The sequence below is a fragment of the Delphinus delphis genome, chromosome 7, assembly GCF_949987515.2.
Source record: "Delphinus delphis chromosome 7, mDelDel1.2, whole genome shotgun sequence".
NCBI lineage: Eukaryota > Metazoa > Chordata > Mammalia > Artiodactyla > Delphinidae > Delphinus > Delphinus delphis.
The window spans coordinates 74,604,196-74,622,809 of record NC_082689.1 but is presented as its reverse complement, the minus strand read 5'-3'; the positions used below and the strand labels follow the sequence as shown (position 1 = coordinate 74,622,809).

Below are 18,614 nucleotides of genomic sequence, written 5' to 3'. Positions count from 1 at the left end.
CACAGGTTTGGGGGATTAGGACCATCTTGGGCGGGGGTCACTATTCTGCCTACCACACATTCCAATTTCCTGTCTGATGATCTCTTCTAGGTACAGAACAGGGAACAGAACTGAGATGTCTTGATATTTTACAGGAATTTCATATATTCCCCCTGTTTTCTATCTTTGCAGGGGCTCACTTCCCATTCTCTTTTGTCTCAGTGTGGGTTCCCCATAGTTTAATTCTTCTGGAAAATGAATCTCTGGTTCTTGCCAAATATAGAAGGAGATCCATCCGTAAACCGGGAACCTGCCTGGGAGGGTGATAGCTCCCTAGATGGGGTGGTCATGTGTGTGGGTAGCTGTGTCACTGGGTAGTGTGGCATGAAGATATGAGAGGCTAATGGCTGTTCTTTCCATTTTCAATTCCAGCCACTATTCCCATCTTTTTAGGTACCTGGTGTATTCCTAAGCCTTCTCAGCAGTCATCCATCTGCTTTCCTTCTTTCAAATTTGTTGACCTCCTTTTTTCACTCATTTCTTCTCATATTATTTTTCCTCCTGTGAGTTTTTACCTTTTTTATTCCTTTATGTTTATTTTAGTGAGATATTTTGGAAGGATCAGAGATAAACAAGTATAATCATTAACCAGAAGTTGTTTATCATTTTTAAACAAGTGATAAAACTGGAGAACAACAGGTATTATTTTAGGTTGTCACTAAACACGGAGAGAGGTTCATTATAAATTGACAGGTACAGATTTGCAAATAAACATTCATGTTCAAGTAATTGGAAAAGAGAAAGAAAAAAGAGGAAAGAACAGATTAGGGAAGCACTGAAGATTAAGATTGTTCCAAGTCTGCAGAACTGATCTGATGTCACATTTTCAATGGGATTAATGAAAGAAGGCCACACTATGTAAGAAAAACTATGCAAGTTCTTTCATATCACTACTTCTGCATTTTTGAAATCTTAATTTTGAATCATCTCTGAGTTCTCCAGATTATAACTGCACGGTACCTTATTTTCTGAGACAATGCACACCTAAGAATTTCTTCCTTGTTCCCTGATGCCCGAAAGACAGCTTGTCCAGGTGTAAATAGTTTAGTTATTTTTTTCTTTAAATCTCTTCAGATGTTTCTCCATTGTCTTGGGAAGGTGTTATTGTACAGGTGTAAAGATGGCTTTTCCTTTCTGTACAGCCTGCCTAGGTGCTTCTGAGACTCTTTTTTTTTAGTTATTAAAATCATAAATTTAGACAATTTTGGGTTATATGCTATTGATAGTCTAAAAGTAATAAACAGTGAAAGTTGCTTTAACATACATATTGACACATTTCTGAGATTAGGGTAAAATAGGTAACAATGTTGTAATCAAGGATTCCTTGAATCAAATATGGATGGTCCTGCTTAATGATCTGTCCTAATTAAAAGCTGTCTTAATTTTTAAATCAGCCTTTCCATGGAGTCACAAGTGGGATTATAAATTAAAGACCAGTAAAAAGCTGAATCACTTAATTATCTGGAAATTTCTTACTTTAAAATCTCTGTAAATCTATATAACTACTTTAACCCTCCTTATTTCAGAATGTCAAAGCCACAAAGGCTAGTGTTTACCCTTTCTGTAGGAGCTGACATATATGTGAAGCTTTATTACAGAGTGGTTGTTGTTACAGTCTGACTTGGTCATTTTATAGGCAAAAAAACTACTTCAGCTGATTTAATTGTCATTTCAATTTTTCACTTTTTTGTTTTTTGCACTTTGGAGACATTCTCTATTCAAATTACAAGTGCTGTTTTGTTTCTTTCTAACCCTGTTGTCTCAGAGTGTCAATTTCATGGGCTATACAGTCCTTAAAGATAGGGTCAGGTCTCATCCATTTCTATATTTGCAGGGCCAAGCCCAACAATTAGTTTGAAAGATGCAGAGTGCGGGTGAGGTGCAAGTTGTGCATTTATACCAGAGCGTATATTTAAGCCAGGAGTCACAATGGCCTTTCTCCTACCACTGCATAGTCCTCTGGGCCTCCCAGAACAGATAGTCCGCCCTCTGGCTTTAGTTGTAAACCTATCTGGAGGCATGGGTTGTAGCTGAACATACATAGGATGTTTGCCTTTGGGAGGTCCATGGCCCATGCCACCCATGGAACTGCCAACAGCATATCTGATGACATCTTGAGAGGCTGAGTGGAGGGTTAGGATACTGTTGTAAAGCTGTAGTACAGTTGAGTGAACAGCCTGATATAATGCAAGTGTTGAAGGAGGTGAGAAGGAAATGAAAGTCCTGGAACCTGCTCAGGAAGGTGAGGTTTACCTAGATGGCAGGGCTGGAGAATGACAGAAGAGAGCAAATGAAAAATTGCTGAATTCCTGGGCATAGGACATATGGAATTTGAATTCATATATCCCAAATGAGTCTCCATCATTATTTAGGCACCTAATTTTTAAGAACGTCACTATTCTCTTCATATTCACAGGCATATATACCTGTATAGTAAATTGTACTATATTTTATTCCCATTGAAGAGTTAAATCTATTTAATCTCCATTCTCCAATGGAGAATTCTTAAATCATGGTCTCTGACTATTCCTTTAATGAACAAGTGAAGTCTTGTGAATAGCTTGAGTATTTCAACAATGGTCAAGTAAGCTTATAAGCAGAAACTTCTATGTAACAGCTGGATCATTGCCTTTATCTAAGAATTAATCTTCCTAAATTACACTCTAAGTATTTGTTTCATCTTCTAGCCTTGCCACAAGTCTATGGGAGATCTGGTTAGTGTTTATGAATGACCTTCCTAATGGGTGGGAGAAAGCAACCCTCCTGCCCTCTCTGCCCTGCAGACTTCTCCAGTTTTTTCTGGTGCCTTTGTTACAGAAGAATTCCAAGATCATGATGGCTCTGATTCGTCAAAATCATTTGGAAAAGGTTTCATTCAGATCCCAACCCTATCATGAAATGGATATCAAACTGGAATATGATCACAGTAACAGCCATAGAGGAGTCCTTAAATACCTCTTCCCAAAGGATTATTTCTTTATGATGCAAGTTGAAATCCAAGGAAATAATTAATATTCCTCAAGGCAATAAATAAATAAAACAATAAAGTAAAAATTCAAAGCCATAAGTAAAAAGTAAGGAACTTCTATCAAATTCCTCCCAGAATTTTCCTGTTTAGGTATCCCAGGGATCTTGTGTGTATAGCCTCCAAACGCTATGGTTCCTGTGTTCCTGGTAACTAATCTATGAATTTTATTCTATTTAATTCAGTTATGTAGAAATATCTAACATTTATTACTTCTATGTGGCAGGTCCAGTTCTAAGTGCTTTGCATATATTTACTACTCAATCTCCACTTAGATTTTGTTATTCCTGTTTAGAAACTGAGGCACAGGAAGGATAGCAATTGTCTCAAGGTTGTTAATGTAGGAAGTAAGAGAACTAAGATTCAATCCCAGACAATCTGGTTCCAGCATCAAAGTGCTTAATCACACACAATAATGCCTCTCTAAAATTCTTACTTTGTTACACATCATTATCAAATCCTATGATTTTACATAGTTTTCTGAGTGAAAAGAGGAAGCAAAGGAGAGCTGCTCAAAAATGTTAGAAGCAAATGTTATCCTGCTGTGTTCATTTTTTAAAAATCTTTCACTGACCTCATGAGTACAAAGAAATGTGTCCCCATCCAGATAAAACACCAAAGTGGTGTTCCAGAAATGGATTTGAACTCCAAATCTTTGATGATCATAGATAAGAGACTTGGGAGAACCTAATTTAAACAAATTGATTTGAGCTAAAGACAAAGCTCAAATTAATGGTACAACCTAGAAATGCTCGCTGAAAGGCTAAATCTTTGGATTTTTATACTATTTGGAAGAGGAGTGGTTCTGTTAATAGGACAGACTTTGTGCAACATATGTTAAGAAAAAATTTGGAAGCACTTAAAAAATACAAGCTGGAAGCTGAATCTTGTAAAAAAAAAAAAAAAGAGAAAAAATCCTTAAAATATTTTGGAGCTTTTAGGAGAAAGTCAATATTAAAATTAGCATGAATATAGAGAAAGGGCTTTATGAGTCGAGTGTCTGTTGTTTTTCTAAATGTCAGCATGGAAACCCAAACAGACAGAGGTGAGTTAGGTCCCTGGAAAGACTGACTGGGAAAACTGAGTGTTAAGTTTGTGACGTGGTTGATGGCAACCAAAAATTGTCAAGTGCATGATGACAAAGTATTTCCTGGAACTAGGGGCTGCTTCAAGACGTATAAACAAGGGTAATGTGGGGACCCATGCTTTAAACTAAGATGGGTTATTGCCACACATCACCAGCTGTTCCCAGAGAGGGAACAATGTTTCCAGAGAGGTCTCTGGAATTCGGAAACCATTAGCATAGTTTGAGCTGAACTTTATACTGAATTGACAGTCTTTGCATACAGCAGAGGAAAACACCCAATTTTAAAACATAACTTCCACTCTTTGATTTTAATGTCGTAATCTTTTTTTTTTTTTTAATGTCGTAATCTTGAAAACAGAACACTTGGCTATTAACTGAGACTAGGGCTTACTTCATTACAGCTCTTAGAGTTTACCCTGAAAATCACATTTCATTGAGTCCTTAACTTTAATTCAAGAAAACTTCCTCTAGAGGTATGACTACCTACTCCAAGGAAACAGGAAAGTGTATTTGAATTCAAAGTTACCGTCGGACCCTTAGTTTTCTCATCTGTGAAAAGGAAGGTTTGGTCTAAACCCTCTATAAGAGTTTGTGGGGATTTGTTGGTGTTGTTTTTAAGCCTCGTAATCAAATTCAGATGTTGTTGATATGACCTCCCTAGAGTGACTATCAGTTCTAACAGAAGAGAAGAGACGCCTAGGGGTGTGTGTGTATATGTATCAGACATACCCACACATACATACATATGTATACGTGTGTATACGTATACATATACGTGTGTATACATATACGTATACATGTATATGTGTGTATGTATATATAATACTCAGAAGTGAATATGATGCTCAAGAAATTTACCACACTGAAAACTAAATAAGAAGCCCTCTCTGCAAAAACCAGAAAAGAAACTTACCTAGCTTTCCCAGTATGCTTCTCCAGAACATTTTTCTCCCCATAGAGTAAGAAAAATACTTTGCAAAATTCTTAAGACATCAGCCTAAATAGAGTTGTGACTCCTTGTAAAGTCATGGGTGTTTCTGGCTCACACTTTACCATTTAGGTTACCGTTTTTGTTACCGTAGTGTTTTTGTTTAAAAGTCTGTCCCCTCTAATTAAACAGAAATGGAACTGAGTCAACAATGGAGTTCTAGAAGCTGACAAACTGAAAATGTCAATAAGCTGTTAAAGACATGCCCTGTCAAAAGATACTAGGAAGTTGCATTGATCCTGAATCCTTAAGAGAAAAAGACCTTTAGATCAGAGAGCTCTCCTTAAAAGGAGCTGAGGAACCTTAGCCTAATCGTGATTCTTTCCCCTTGCGAACGCTTTCTGATCCACAGGCTCAGCAACTTGGCCATGCAGCAATGGCATTCTCTCTGTACTGTCTCCTAACCCTTTTTTAAAATGCAGAACATTTGTTTAGCAGAGGGCACCAGTGCTCAGAAAGCATACAGGTCTGATGGTGTGCGATGATTCTGTCTTTTATCTGTCTTTATCCTTGGGGGTGGGGGAGGGTTCTTTATACCTGGACCACAGAGCAGCCATCTCCATGAAACTTTTAACTAACCCAGTAGGCTTCGAATTTTATCGTGATGGTTGCACAACTTTGTGACTATACCAAAAACCAGTGAATTGTACGCCGTAAGTGGGAGAATTATATCTCAACAAAGTTGTTATAAAATTTTTATAGTGTGTAGCGTCACACCTGGATACAGTTCTTGAGTCTTAGCCCAAAGGACTGAATCTCTAGATGCTGAGTCCAGGCAACCGTGTTTTAAACAAACATTTCAGGTGACTCCAATGAGATGACCCAAGGTCCACACTTTTAGGGAAATCTAAAAGAGGTGCTACATTTTGGTACTTCCTCTAAACAAGAAAAGAAATCCCACAAAAGTTCAGAATAATCAATAATCAGTAAACAAGTAGTATAACCATCCTTCAGCAATCATGAATTTGATTCAATTCATAATTCCCCATTATGAATGTGAATATTATCAGTACTGTAGGAACTATGATAAATTTTTACTGGAACTAGGTCAGGAGTCCTCTCAGATAACTTATATGAGTATTTATCAGGCCACAAAGGAATTTTCAGTACATTTTCTTACTGAATCCTCACAAAAACCCTATTGAGTTGCAGGAGCTGTAAAAGCCACCTGTCTTCTACAGATGAGAAGGTGGAGATTCAGCAAGGGTAAATGTTTTGCCCTGAACACCTAACTGATAACTGACAATCTGCTTGGATACCAGGTCTTCTGACTCCTAGTTCAGCATTCTTTTCACTATAAAAATCTGTCTAAAGATGCTTCCTCAGCGTATACCAGCATGGCCTGCCTCTAACCTTTAGAAGCTATTGTTTGAGCACATTTATGAAGTTTCTATTATTAATGATGCTAAGAAACTGTACATCATTTTTTTCTATCTGTATCACAAAAAGAAAATGCACAACTTAACACATTTACCCCCAATTTCTGTAACAGTTTTGTCTAAAAAACTGGATTAATGTACATCAGCAGTGGGGAGCATCTGTGAATGTGTGTGTATGTTGAGAGAGAGAGAGAGAGGAAGTAGATATATGGTGTTTCCATATGTTTGTGGAAAGAATGGAATATTATTCTAATGTGAAATTACAAAATAGAATTATCAATTTGTAGGTGAACTGTTAAAAGAAACGAACATGTATTGGATAATTACTATAAATCTACTTCTCTCCTCTCACCAATCCCCACCCCTCCCTGTCTCCATTCCTTAAAGACATGCATTGGGCTCATGGCCTGCTCCACCCAGACCCCACCATCTTCCTGAGGTGAATTAATGTCCCTGTGAATATCTCAAGCCTTTCAGTTCCTTGATCATCTCATCTTTATTAACCACCTCCACTCTACCTTAGATACCCATTCCCATGGCTATGTCATCACCCTGAACTTCCCCATCTTTGCAATATTTGTTCCAAAGATCCCACTGACCACAGCTCTCTCATTTGACCTCAAGGAATTCTTCAAGCATCTGGTCAACCCATTCCTCTCTTTATTACTGTTTAGGAAAATCTTAGATTGTATGTTCATCTCTTCAGTTGTACTCTTCTCGATTCCCAAATTCCTGGCCCCATTGTCCTTTCACCATGGGCACCTTCAGAATCTCTACCCAGGCAATCTGGCATTCCCCTTTCTCTGTGCCTACTGCTGACCACTGGCTCTCCACGTTTCTCTCTTTAACCTCATCTGGGTTTCAGTGCTGCCTGGAAATCCTTCCAGCTCCTTTAGACTTTTTCCATTTTCATCAACCCTTTACACACAATAACTTGTCTAATAAGGCCATGTCAATGGACTCTCTTCTTTGCAAAGGAAATAGAAGCTTTTTTCATGGAAATGTCTTAAATTTACTACCTCCAAAACTATACAATAAACTATATGCCAGAACCCATCTGTTCACACTTTTCTCTTGCTTCAAGAAGGTAGACGTGTCTTCTTTAAGGGAGACTTTTAAGATATTCTTTATGCGGGCCTCTCACTGTTGTGGCCTCTCCCATTGCGGAGCACAGGCTCCGGACGCGCAGGCTCAGCGGCCATGGCTCAGGGACCCAGCCGCTCCGCAGCATGTGGGATCTTCCCGGACTGGGGCACGAACCTGTGTCCCTTGCATCGACAGGCAGACTCTCAACCACTGCGCCACCAGGGAAGCCCAAGATATTCTTCACATATCTTTGTTGTCTCCCTCTCTTCTGACTCCATATTTTTATTCAAACATATTGAATCTTCTTCTCCCTTAAATTAAAAACAAAACAAAAAACGTTTCTTATCCCTGGACCCTCTTCAATCTACCATTCTTTCATTTAGTTGCTCAAGTCAGAAGCTTTGGAATCATTTACTCCTTTCTTTTCCTTATCCCCCATATCCAATTGATATAAAAGCTCTGCCAAACCCATTTCCTGAATATCTCTTTATTCATTCAATTTTCTTCTCCTCCATTTCCATGCAAAGTCTCTAAATCCGTGTGGTCCAATAGAACTATAATGTGAGCCACATGTGTAAAATTAAAACATTTCTATTAACGATAAGTAAAAAGAAAGAGAAATTAATTTTAACGATATATTTTATTTAATCCAGTATATTAAAATATTATCATTTCAACATGTAGTCATCATGAAAAAAAGCTACTAATGAGATATTTTACCTTCTCGATTTGGATTAGCCATATTTCAGTAGACATGCGTTGCTAGTGGCTACCATATTTGATAGTGCACCTCTAAATCATCATCTCTTGCCTGAGCCCATCATTTCTTTGCTTGATGCCAGAAGGAAGCTTCCAGTGGTCTCCTTGCTTCCTGTTGGGACCTACTTCCATATGTTCTATAAATTTCAGCCAGAATGCTTTTTCTAAAAATAAAATCTCACGTTCTTTTCCTCTGTAGAACTCTGCATGGTTTCTCGCAGCTCTATATGCTTTTACGATATTTACAAGACCCTGCATAAACTGGACCTTGTCTACTTTCCAGCTTCCTCTCTTCCTTGTCATATTCCACAACACAGCACACACACCCCACTACATATATTTTACTCCTGAGAGGTTTATGATCTTCTTGGCTTCGAGGTCATTGCATATTCTGTTCTTGCTGCATAGTTTGCTCTTCTTCATCCTTATCCCTATTCATCCTCAGTAGGCTAACTGCTACTCATACTTCAAGTCTCCACAGAAACCTTCCCTGATCCCCTAGTCTGGATTATGTGTTCCTCTTGGGTGTTCACATGGAATTCTTAGTTCCTTCTACCATAGCCTTTACTGTACTATCAATGCTTTCTTTATATTCACTGCTTCCTCGCTTACCCCTAAGTACAGTCAGGCTGGGGGCAGGACTAACTTTGTCACTTTTTTATCCCCAGTTCCAAGCACAGTGCCTAGCATGTGGTAGGTGATCAACAGATCTTCACTGAATAGATGAATGAGTAAAATGAATACATGTGACCTTTTTTAAGACAAGAAAATTAAAAAAGAAGAATCTTTCCTATTTGCAAATTCTCCTGTGATTAAAGGTAGTTGTGTCTCTTGTCCTTTCTTGATTCCTTGGATCTCACTAATTTCCAGATGAATTTGCTTCCAAAGTAATTGTTTCTTTAAGGTAGGTATTAAAAGGTAGAGAGCATGAAAGAGCTTCCACTAGAAGAAAGATAGAAAAACTTCCCAGAGAGAATAACTGAATTGCATGGCATATATTAGAAGAATTAACATTTGATTTTGTGGTGAAATAACCATTATTAAAATTAAACAATGACTTCCATGTCACTAAATCCAAGGGACATTTTAAATCATCGAAATTTTACCTGATTTCTCAGGTGGTAGTGTTTTTAAACTTATCTCCCTGTTGAAACGTTCTTTTCCAGTTGGGATCCCTGAAATCTTACTCTGGTTTTCCTTCTGTCTCCCTGGCTGTTCCTTTTCATTCTCCTTTCTCAGTCTTTAAGTATTAGAGTTCCTCCATGCTAAACCCTCAGTCCCTTCTTGTCTCATTCCCTGTTCTTTCCCTAAATAGTCTCATCCAATCCATGACTTTGTTTTCTCTATACCAGTGCTTCTCAAATATATATTTCAACACCAAACCTCTCTTCTTGTCTCCAAATTCATCATCTAAGTATCTACTTAAGATCTCCATTTGGAGAGATCAATGCACCCTAAATTGAACAGAATAAAAATGGAATTAATAACCACCTATAAAGCTCCCTCTCCCTCCAGTGTTTTCTGTTTCATTGAATGACACTACGGTGCACGTAATTGTTTAAGTCAGAATACTGGGAATCATCTTGGACACCTCCTTCTCCTGTAATCGCTATTTCCGTAAGTCAATCAATAGTTACTGAATTAATATCAGAGATGTTTTACATTAACAAATATGTACAGAGCCCTTAACACATATATGTATTATATGTTATATATTATTATTGTATTTATGCAATATATACATCTATATTTGCAGAGCAATGGAATTTTTTCTGAAGTTCCACACATTTATCTAAATGCTCTTCATTCCCTATTCTTGTAACAGTTATTGGAAACAGTAGTTTCCCTATCTATGTAACCACTGTTTGCTTCTTTCTACATTCACAGGAAATCATTCATTCTCCACTTTTCCTCTTTTGTGCATCATTTTGTTTTCTTTTTCAGATCAGTTGTGCAATCTGCATGTGTAACTTCTCACTGTCACATTAATCCTATTCCATTGTTAACACATTCCATTCCCTTACATCCCCCTCTTTTGAAGCTTTATTGAAGGGTAATTTACACACCATAAAACTCACCCATTTTAACTATCGAATTAAGTAATTTTGGGTAATTTTACTGAGTTGTGCAACCATCACCATAATCCAGTTTTAGAATATCTTTTAGAATATCTTCATCGCTGCAATAGAATCCTTTATGTCCATTTACCCTTAAACACCCTTTTAGCCAATTTCCCACTTGAAATTGTAAAGCCAGGATGTATTACATGCCTCAGTAGAACTCAGTGAGTGCTTGGTGCTATGGGGAATAGAATAAAATACAATACCTAATCTCAAGGGGGCTAGCTAGTTGGTAAAATAAGACCTCAGTCAGAGACCCACACAAGAGAAAATAGATCCTATTTCCCGCTTTTGTGAATGGGCCAGTATAAGACTACAGAGACTCCTGTCATTGAGCAGATAATCTACATTGGGAAAAATCTTTCATACCCCATACAGATAGATTTTTTTTTTTTCTCCTTGCAGCCTTACAACACTCTTTCTTAAACGGACCATTGATAGTTTCCAGAAGTATGGGCTTTTTGTAACATCTTTTCTCTCTTCAATGTCATCTTAAATATGTACCTCCTTCTGTTTCCATCTATTTGTAACCAGAATCTAAATTATAGAATTTGCATCTTTCCAAGTAGACTCTAACACTGTTCAATAAATACGTCAAATTATGATCACTATAATTTTTCACTTTGGGGTACTAGTGAAAGGAGTCATGTTTATTAACTTTCTTTGAATTAAATGTAACCAGTAGCTTTTCTGGCCCTTGGGTTGTTATTAATAATTAACTGTGGTGATGAAGAATTACTAATAGTTATGACCCTGAGGAGCAAAATAATGTATTTCAAAGAGCTGCCTGTACCTTTAAGTGTTGAGTAAAGCAATTCAGTCCTTTTTCATCCAGGAAGTCACAAGCACAGGGCATTCCCAGGTGCCAAGTGCTGATTGCCCTGCTCCCATCCTTTCCTAGTCTCATTTTGAGCCCTTCTAACGGCCAGCAAGTCAGCAGGGACAGCTCACTGGAGGAACCCATTAATGTAATGTGGGGATGGGGTAGAGGAGACAGGATATGTGAAGCTAAGAAATGTTTGTTTTCAGCACGTGAACACCTGCCTCCACCAGTTTTATTTTATATGAAGGAAAATAGGGAGAAGTTGGAATGCGTTAGCTTCTTTCATCCTCTAGCAATGCTAATTTCCCAGTGTGCAGGGCCCTGGGCAGTGAGTCCTCCATTGTCAGAATTTTGGTAGGCTTGGGTGCTCACATAACTAGGTGAAGAGCTTGAGAAAGTACCTACTGGAACGCTAGGTTCTCTACCTTGGCTGCATATTACAGTCACCTGGGAAGCCTTTAAAAACTCCTATGTGCAGACCACCCTCAGACCAATTAAATAAGTATATTTAGGGATGGGATTCAAGCATCAGAATTTTTTTAAAGCTTGCTGGGTGCTTCCTGTGCAGCCACATTTGAGAACCACTGGACTGGTGATAGACATCTCTTGGGTTTTTTTTCCCCCAGTTTTATTGCAACATAATTAACATATTGTATTAGTTTAAGGTGCACAACATGGTTTGATATATGTATATTTTGTGAAATGACTAACACAATGAGGTCAGTTAACGATCATCACTAGACATCTGCTGTTATCATGAAAATAGCCCTCAAGCAGTGGCTCTCGGGCTTAGCTGCACACCGGGGTAACCGGGGAGTTTAAAAACATACCGATGCATGGGCTTCCGTGGTGGCGCAGTGGTTGAGCGTCCGCTTGCCGAGGCAGGGGACATGGGTTCGTGCCCTGGTCCGCGAAGATCCCACAAGCCACGGAGCGGCTAGGCCCCTGAGCTATAGCTGCTGAGCCTGTGCTCCGCAACGGGAGAGGCCACAACAGTGAGAGGTCCGCGTACCCCAAAAAAAAAAAAAAAAAAAAAAAAAAAAAAGATACTGATGCCGTGACCCGTGACTAGCGATTGTGACTTAATTGGCTTGGGAGGGGGCTCAAGCAAGTATCAGCATTTTTCAAAGGCCCTCTCAGTAATTCTAATATGCAGACAGGAGTAAGAACTACTGCTTGAACTGGGAATAAACATCTTAACTCGTTGCCAGCTTAGACGGAAAGATGCTGTATACCTGCTAGACGAAGATTGCCATGAACTGAAGCAAGAACGTGAAAGGAAATGTGGAAGCAGTACCAGAGATAAAAGTTACCTGCCTCAAAGTAAGATCAATCGTTGTGAATGGTGTGTGTGTGTGTGTGTGTGTGTGTGTGTGTGTGTGCATATGCACGTGTGCACGATGTGTGTGACAGAGACAGAGACTGAGAATTGGGGAAATTTGTCCCCAACCAAGAGAGATGTGCTGAGGGTGGAAGATAGAACTGAACTTTTTAATACTTCATAATTTTGGACACTTGGTTAGCCTCTCTTCATCTGCAAGCAGAGCTGGGGCAGTTTTATTTGCATATAGAATAGATGGGATCCAAGAAGTATTCCCTAATCGAAAAATGTGCCTTCTCTTTCACCTTTCCCATCGACCACAATGGCAGAAAAAGCTGTCTTTCTCTTGGGTTATGCCAGACCAGTAAATCGATTTCACATTCTCTGTTGGTTTTAGAGCTTGGCTTCATTTTCTTTATCAAATGCACCAAGTTAGGCCCTGGACTGGTAGGAGGAGTGAACAATTTAAAAGAAGCCTTCTCTAGGCTTAGCTCTGAACCTTAAGAACAAAGGTTCTTGCCTGAGAACAAAGTCCCAGAAAAGAAGTGCCTCAGGTGATGGAGAAATAAGCCATAATGTGAGGAAGGGATCCTAAAGAGGATGTCAAAGATGAGGTCACCAAAGGCAAACGTGCTTCCTTTACAATTAACTGAATACTGCAGTTGTAATTTGCACTGGTGAAAACGCTGGTTGATGAAAAATGGTTCTGTCTCTGTTTCCCGACTCAGAGTCAGCTGAAGGTGTTCATGTTCTAGTGCCTCTGGATGGAAAGCAGGGGTTGGTTTGGAAATGTTTTGGTTTGGAGTAGAGCTCCTTAATGACTGTCCACTGACGTGGCTTTTTTTTTTTTTTTAACATTCTGTATTATAGCTGTATTAGATCAGTATGTGGCTTGTTCTCATTAAAAACAAAATCTGATTATGAGCCATTATTTGTTGAAATTACTGTAAGCAAACAGTAACATTTATTTTTCATCTAGGACTTGATTATGAAACTTGTGGTTTACCCAGAGTTATTTTGAAACTTCTGCTTTTCTGCTCTGGCTTTTGGCCTGCTGACTATTCCATTTACGAGGGGTGCTCTGCTGCAACGGAAAGCAGTGGAAATTCTAGGCCCTCACCGTTTGCTGCTGGGTCAGCCTTACAGGTCGGCTGGAAGTGAAGGTAGCCCAGCTCCCCTGACACCAAATCTCTCCCCTGCTCTTTCCCATCAGGGTGTCTGAGGCTTCTCTCTGTCAGCCTTCACTTCCCTGGGGTGGTATCAGTTTAAACTGCACTGGGAAGGGTCAAACACATCATTTCATTATAATGTAAGTTAGCTCATCATATGACCCAACACTCAAACAACTGGAGAGGCAATTTCCAAGGAAACAGGACTCGAGGTACATTTCTTCATTTGGGGCTGGTGCATTAAGTTAGGTGCGGTTAGTTAGGAAGGGTTCAGAGGACAATAAAGTAGCTGTTAAGTGACTTACATTCCTATCACAACATAGTCAGATGGGCCCAAGGTGTAAATATCAAACAGCGAGCAGAGTGCATCTTGAGCAGGTACTTCGCCTCGACTTTATCATTTGTACAAGATTAAGCTACAAAGAGGGTATCGGTGTCAGTTTCTTTCAGTTTGGGCCCCACGCAAAGAACACATTGTGAAGTCATTTTTACCTCCAAGAGTTGGCTGTAATCCCTACAAAACCCAGTTTATGGGGATTTGGCGTGAACACGTCCTTTTCCTGAGACGGGGCGGGGAGGGGGGGGCGTGGTGGTGTACAGGTAAATCCAAAAGGGTTTTGGGTGAGCAAAGAAGGTCCCCACCGCTCTGCTTCAGGAGCGTCTCTTGTGGTCCCTGGGCAGCGTCCGTGGCTCTGCCCGCCTGCTGGCCCCTCAGTCGGCGTCGTAGGCGGGGCTCCACCCCGCAGCAAAGCGGCGGGCTGAACGCTCCGCCCCACACCTCTGGGTTCCGGGCCGCCTGCGCAGTCAGCGCGCAGAGGAGTCGAGCTCTGGCGGGCGCTCAGCGCGCCGACGTCCCGCCCCTCTGGCAGGGCGCAGGGTACCGGATCCCTGGTCGAGCTCCAGGCGTCCGGCAGGAGTGCTCGAGAGCTGGTCAAATTTGCGGCCCACCCCGCTGACTGCATGGAGTTCCGATACACCCTAGAAGCAGTTTAAGGCGGTGTAGGAAGGGTAGAAGCGGGGTGTCGCAGAAGCGCTCACCAAAATAAAGTCTTAAAATTTAACTATAGCGATTGGACTAGTGCTGGACTGAATGAATACCTATACCAGAAAAACTTTTCCCGGCTGGGGGATGTAGCTCAGTGGTAGAGCGCGCGCTTCGCATGTGTGAGGTCCCGGGTTCAATCCCCGGCATCTCCAGGCAGCCGGGGTAGTCTTTTAAATCTCAGAACACTATATGGTCCATTACTTTTTGCTCATATACTCTAGGGCCCCCCCAAAAACGTCTAAAAGAAAGGCCCGAAAAATACGGCAAATGTCAGGGAATCGGCAGTTTCGACTGCTCGAAGAAAAAGTGAAACGGGAAATTATCGTTGATTTGTCTTTCTTCATTTGCATAAAGTCAATGTTTCTACGTTTTAATTGAACTTCTTTTGGGGTTCTGAGATGTATGGTAAAAGTGGGGTAAGGGAGAAAAATATTGCTAGTTGCATTGGCCGGGAATCGAACCCGGGCCTCCCGCGTGGCAGGCGAGAATTCTACCACTGAACCACCAATGCTCACAGGGGAAGGGGTTCGTCCATACTCTACTAGAAGAGATATTTACGTGTGTACTGCTTTTATGTTAATAATTATAAATTTATGTATTCAACATCAGAGGAAGCAATGGATTTTTTAAATTAAATAACTATAATAAAATATTCAGTTAACATTTACATAAAATTCTCATTATATTTACTTCTGTTGAACCTTATGAGGAGATTCTCTCCTCCGAAGTCGTCCTTGGTGAAGGGGGCAAGTGAAAATTTTGTCATGTATACACAAGATTACATAATTACTTAGCTGTATCTTCAGATATTTAGATAATTTAGAACAACCACTCCCTTTTTACTTTTCTTATCTTAGCTATTCAGACAAATACATGAAGATATCTGTCAGGGTTTGGGAGTAGGGATGATGGGGCCCCAAGTTATAAGAGTATATTGGAACTGTGAGATCTGAACAGGGAACTTTGGAGCATTGGTGACTGACAAGTGACCTAAATTCTCTAAACTGCCCCTTCCTTAATAGTGAGAGACTTGATCCTGGGACCTCTTTCTACTCTAATAGTATGAGTCTGATCATTTACCCTTAGTTTCCATGAAGTGTAAAATTGCAAACCACACACCAAATATATATAAGGGGGAAAAAGTAAAGTGAAGGAAATTCATTCGTGGAAATGAGTCTAAATATAAGAGAGAAAGGCTCTGGATTTAGGCATTACTGGCCCTTTATCTCTGAGAGGGAAACTCCCAGAGATTTGCAGGATCTTTGATAGCCAAGAAGAATTTTGGGGGGAAAAATACATGAGAAAATAGCAGAAAACACATAGCAGTTACTATGTGCTGGGCTATGTAAATAGCATTACATATGGACTTCAACCCAGTGAAGTAGGTATTTTTATAATTACCCTAACTTAACAAATGAGAAAACTGAGGCTGTTAGAGGCAAGATTGGAACACAAGTGGTATCATGTTTAACATTTGGTTGCTTAGCCACTGTCCTGTTCTGCCTACAACAGAATAAATCACTGTGTAGTTATACCAGAAATACTGCGTGTGTAGCTCAGGAACACTGTATATCAAGAGTGGAGTTAAAGAAAGATCATAACACACTGCTGAAGTAATGTAAGAGCTTCTACATCAAGATTTATTTTTAAGAAATTTTTTTTAGTGTGTGCATACAAAGCAGAATTTGAAGAAAAATACATTACAGAATTATAAAGATGTAAAAGATATAAAGAGATTAGAGAATCAAGAAATCTAGACTACAATCTTAGTAACCCATGGAAGAACAAGTTCAAATCATTTCACCTCTCAGAACCTCAGTTCTGAGAGATGAGGTTTTAAAATTGCATTCTGAAGGTCTCTAGCTTTCCAGAAGTGCCTCAGGGCCATTAGCTAGTGGGGCCTCACCTTCTTTTCCCGGGCCCCTCACTTCACCAGCTCATTTATAAACTCTCCCATTTATTTGCATCTGTGTGATGGGTTACAAGTCTAGAATAAAAAACATTGAAAAGCCCTCAACTAAATGACCTAAGTTCATTTGAATCTGAAATGTTATGATTCAAAATAAAAAAAGCAATCTAAAAAAACCTCAGCATGAGAAACACTACAAAAATTTTAAACAGGTGGAAGGAATCAAATAAGAAGTATGATCTAATGGCAAACATTATTAGTGACCTACCAAAGGCTATTTTACTTTTTTTCTTCCTAAAAGTCTGGGAGAGGCTACCTAGCTCTAGGGACAAATGTGGTGCATTAAGCCAGTTATCCCATTTTCCTTTCCAAAGATTGAGCCGGGATGGGTTTGTGACAGTTCCTGCCAATGAGAGAAAAGAATGGTCAGCTAGGGAAAGACGATGTGTATGGAAGATCTCTTTAGCCCTTTCTTTCTTGCTTGTAACACTGCCTTGTGAGGTATAATGCTTAGAGCTGCCCCAGCCATCCTGTGACTTGCAGGGAGACTGAGGATGACCCAGCAGAAAGAAAGAGACATTGCACCATCCTGGAATTTTCTCCAGCCAGATTTTAGGTTAGGTCAGATAATTAAGGATCTTAATTGTTTAAGCCCCTTTGAGCTTTTTTGTATTTTGTTACACGCAGCCAAAGGCATGCAGGGTGTGTGTGTGTGTGTGTGTGTGTGTGTGTGTGTGTGTGTCCAGCAGTTCATACACTTTCTGGTACAAGTCTTCTATTCTGTAGAGAATCAATACCTTGAGATTTGGGTGAGGCTAACTTGCCTCTTCATCTCTATTTTTCTGTCACAGTGATAGGTCTACCCAAATATTTTCCCTTGCCACTGTGCTTAAATAGAGATGATATGTGATGATAGCAGGGGTAATCAGAGTCCTTACCAGAACTTTCTTTCCAGAGCTATAAGCAAAGACTATATTTTTGATGTGGTGGGCAAACAGGTTGAATGTATAACTGGGATTGTTTGTGGCCATCTTGCTTGTCCAAAAGAGTTAGGGACATACGCACCCCTAGTATGACATTGAGCCCCTAGAAGCAGCCATGCCTAACTAGAACAAATTCTGATTTTGCGTTTATATGAGTCAGTAAATTGTCCTTATACAATAAGTTGTCTTTTATTTTTTAAATCAGTTTGAATAACATTTATATTGCTTGCATCTGAACAACACAAATTGAGAAGTTATTTTACCCCAAACAGTAAATTTAGAGAACTCATTACTCCAGAATGTGCTATAGGCTGAAAATATGAAAGTTTAAAAAAAGTTTAAAGAAATTCATCATCAGTGGTTGAATGACCAAGAGACAATAAAAGCCATACAAAAAGTTTGAAGGACCCATCCTTAGTTGGTTGGACTAGTATTAATTCTGTAGCAAAGGAAGCCACCTAACAGAGCATTTGGAGAGATGACCTGGCAACAGTGTGTCAGAGAGATGGAAGTAAGAGAAACTAAAAGTAGGGAAATTCACCGAAGAAGTGGTTACAGTGGGAGTGGAGAGGCATGAGGTCTCTAGCATGAGGCAAGGCAGGAGGAAGAAGAAAAATGAATCTAGAAATCCAACTTAAGTGAGTGGGAGAATAGTGGTGTATTGTAGGGAAGTGAGGAGAAGAAAGGACGGGAAGAAAAGGGTAAAGTGTTTACTTCTGGAAATACTGACTGAGGTAAGTAGGGGGAGACCCTTACTGGGCAGCTGACGCCTAGATCCGAAGAAATCAAGGCTCCAAGGTGGAGTGGGGCGTTGACTGTACAGAAGTGAAAAGTAAGAATGTAGATGTGGAGGGAATCACAGAGAGAGCCGAGAGCTGAGG

General features: G+C 39.8%; 2 non-coding genes across 2 annotated transcripts; one reads left to right on the top strand and one right to left on the bottom strand.

Moving 5' to 3' along the window:
• The first annotated feature begins 14,921 nt into the window (after positions 1-14,921).
• TRNAA-CGC (transfer RNA alanine (anticodon CGC)) lies at positions 14,922-14,993 on the top strand. Its single transcript has one exon. It is a non-coding gene; the product is annotated as a tRNA-Ala (tRNA).
• A 288-nt stretch (positions 14,994-15,281) lies between these two features.
• On the bottom strand, positions 15,282-15,352 carry TRNAG-GCC (transfer RNA glycine (anticodon GCC)). Its single transcript has one exon. It is a non-coding gene; the product is annotated as a tRNA-Gly (tRNA).
• Positions 15,353-18,614: the final 3,262 nt, after the last annotated feature.